General features: G+C 44.7%; 1 pseudogene; it reads left to right on the top strand.

Annotated features, from left to right (window-relative positions):
- The first annotated feature begins 201 nt into the window (after window positions 1–201).
- On the top strand, window positions 202–1,014 carry LOC149299317 (pleckstrin homology domain-containing family F member 1 pseudogene; annotated as a pseudogene).
- Window positions 1,015–3,575: the final 2,561 nt, after the last annotated feature.

Here is a 3,575-nt window from a genome sequence, read left to right as displayed (position 1 = left end):
TCTTCATATCTAAGATGGATTTTAACCAGAATACGTCCAATTATCTTCTTCTTGCGTGTCCTAAACGTACTCTAAATTCCCATTATTTTTATCACTTTGATTTGTTTAGAATTGCTACTTACTAATATCTACGGATCATTAAAACTTTGCTCTGCAATTTAAATAACGATATTTTATTTGTTTGTGTGTTTTTTACAGAAAATGGTGGACAACCTGATTAACACGGAGATCAACGCTCAGAGGATCGCCACGGTTGAGAGTTGCTTCGGGACGTCGGGTCAACCCCTCGCTATGCCGGGGCGAGTTCTTGTGGGAGAAGGAGTATTGACCAAAGAATGTCGGAAGAAGCCAAAGCCAAGGATTGTCTTCCTCTTCAGTGACATCCTTGTGTACGGGAATATCGTGATCAGCAAGATCCGCTACAACTCCCAACACATCATCCCTCTTGAAGACGTCACCATAGAGGTCCTCCCTGACACCGAGAACATGAAGAACCGATGGATGATTAAGACCTCCAAGAAGTCGTTTGTGGTCTCTGCGGCCTCCCACACCGAACGGAACGAATGGATCGGTCACATCAATGAATGCATCGGTCAGATTCTGGAGAAGACTGGGCGAAAGCCTCCAAACGCTCACGCCCCGGCCTGGATACCGGACACCGCCACAGATATATGCATGCGCTGTACGCAGACTAAATTTACAGCGTTAACCCGTAGGCATCATTGCCGTAAATGTGGCTTTGTGGTGTGCCAGGAGTGCTCTAAGTACAAATTCTTGTTACCCGACATAGCCTCCAAGCCGCAGAGAGTCTGTCTCCTGTGCTACAAAAAACTTACATCTAAGAATTTCTCCCACGGCGACGAAGACAGAAAATCCTTTTCTCACCAGTTTCACTCTCAGGTGCCTCAGTATGACCCATCCAGCGAAGATGAGAGCGAAGAGGAAGAAAAGACTCAGGGGTGGCCTTCGAGTAAAGACTTCTATGGGGAATCGTGGTATGATTTTCACGCCTGATAGGTGCCCTTTTATTTTCTCCGTCAACGCACCGGCATCACCTTCTGTTTGCTTCTCGCCACCTTCAATTAGTTCATTACATCATTCATTCGCCCGTGAGGAAGCATGCGGTGGCGCCACAGTCTCTTTTTGACTTCAGAATGAAAGACGGTGCATTGGGAATTTATCCGATGGACGATCAGAAGGGTCTCTGCTGTGGTGGTCCGCGCCACCTTTCCATATGCAACGTTTAAGTGTTAAGGAGCGTAAGCCATCTGCCATCTCTCCTGAAGACGCAGAATGGTTTCTGAAGAGCCGCCGGATTACTTGGGTCTGGTGTGTTCTTGCCGTGAAAGCAGAGAGAGGTAAATGTATCAATGTGCCTTCAGAGACCCCTTCTACTTCATTCGCCATCACAGCCTTCCTCGGGGGTCCAAACCCACCCCGACATTGCCGAATCTCAGGCACCTATTTGTCTACGGACAGCCCATTTCATGACGTGGCTCCTGAGAACGCGTCTCGTGTCCTTTAAACACTTTTTGTATTTTCCTGAACTGAGTATATTGAGCAATAAAAGAACAATATTCTACCCGCACTTTGGGTTTGGTTTACTTTGCGCTTCTCTAATTATTTTCTTTTTCAAGTGTTTTACGCGCAGAATGCGTTCTATTATAAATGTTACTAAACGCTGCTGGAATGTCCCCTAAAGAATCGGCGCGCACCCAGCAGATACACATCGCGAATAAAAAGCCGCTGCCACGTAGCATCTGCACCGTGTTAGCCGCAAACCTGCGGTGATAATGGAAGAAATGTCGGTTATTGTTGATAAAACACATTTTTGAAGACAATAGAGCCAAACAAACTCGAAATACAAGTCTTGCTCGTTCCGCATTTTTTCCTGGTAGAGATAAATATATATTTTTTAAACATCGGTCAGTAAAAAAATAAATAACAACCTTTTACTTCTTAAGGGAACTTTCCAAACAGGAATTGTATTGTATTTGTGGACTCGTCTTGTTATTAGAGAGGTCCTTTCATGCAGCTCTCTCCATCTCACTTTTTGTCAGCATTCACAATAGTTTTTTCGTGTTTTGATGTCTAAATGAATTGCTTTGCTAGCCGGACGTTTAATGGTTGTTAATTCTGGACATTTTCCGAGGGGGTGATGGAAATTTCCCTATAATTCTGTGTCTGGGTCGTTCCCATGGCTGTGTTACTAATTCTGAGTTCTGGGTGTTCTTCCGTCTCAGGCCGAGGGGAGAATGTTACGTTTTTAGAATGCGGCCGTTACGAGGTTTGTCACAAAACCTATTTATTGCAGTTTGGCTTCTCTCCAGAGCACAGAGGCTGCGCGTGCTCAGAATCGCCAGCCATTCCAGATCCCTCCAGCTGTGGCTCCCATTCAGATCATCTGCGTGTTGTTTGCCATTCCCATAAACTGTACAGGGCACCCGTGGGTGAGTTTCTGCAGGGTACCTGGCGCCCTTTGTTTATTCTTTGGACTCTTTGCCGGGTAATGGATATCTTGTGCCGTTCTGTTAGATTGCTTTGGAGCATCGTGTAACCTCGGTTCTCAGATTATAATCACTTTATAGCATATACAGATCTTTGATAAAAAAAACAAAGCAGTGTAACTGACTCGCAGCTACCCCGGGAGAGGTTATTAAATTTCCTTTCTGCCTTATTCTGCAGGCCGTGTGTGTGTGTGTGTGTGTGTGTGTATATGTGTCTGTGTGTATGAGTGTGTATATATGCGTATGTGTATATGTGTGTGTGTGTGTGTGTGTGTGTGTGTATATGTATGAGTGTGCGTGTATATATGCGTATGTGTGTGTATATGTATGCGTCTGTGTGCGTGTATGAGTGTGTGTATATATGCGTATGTATGTGTACATGTATGCGTCTGTGTGTGTATATGTATGCGTCTGTGTGTACGTGTATGAGTGTGTGTGTATATATGCGTCTGTGTGTGCGTGTATGCGTCTGTGTGTGTGTATGTATGCGTGTATGCGTCTGTGTGTGTGTGTATGAGTGCGTGTGTATATGTATGCGTCTGTGTGTGCGTGTATGAGTGTGTGTGTATATGTATGCGTCTGTGTGTGTATATATGCATGCGTCTGTGTGTATGTATGCGTATGTGTGTGCGTGTATGAGTGTGTGTATGTATGCGTGTGCGTGTATGAGTGTGTGTATGTATGCATTTGTGTGTGCGTGTATGTGTGTGCGTGTATGAGTGTGTGTATGTATGTGTGTGCGTGTATGAGTGTGTGTATGTATGTGTGTGCGTGTATGAGTGTGTGTATGTATGTGTGTGCGTGTATGAGTGTGTGTATGTATGCGTATGAGTGTGTGTATGTATGCGTATGTGGTTTTGTTTCCAGAGCATTCCAGGCAAAATCTGAAAACAGGAAAACATCTGTCTCTATTTAAATGTGGTTAAAGGGAGGGCTCCTTAAACTAAACGGCGTGCGCGGATGATAGACGACACAGAAGACGCTGAGCTGTTGTTTCTTGTAACTGGAATGATCTGCAGGGCTTGGAAATGTTTAAGTTAATGAAATCCACATATGGTCTTGTGATGC

Source organism: Sceloporus occidentalis, unplaced genomic scaffold (genome assembly GCF_023333645.1).
Source record: "Sceloporus occidentalis isolate IW3139 unplaced genomic scaffold, rSceOcc1.0.p SCAF_29, whole genome shotgun sequence".
Lineage (NCBI taxonomy): Eukaryota > Metazoa > Chordata > Lepidosauria > Squamata > Phrynosomatidae > Sceloporus > Sceloporus occidentalis.
The sequence above is the reverse complement of the archived record's forward strand: the minus strand, read 5'-3'. Positions and strand labels throughout refer to the sequence as shown.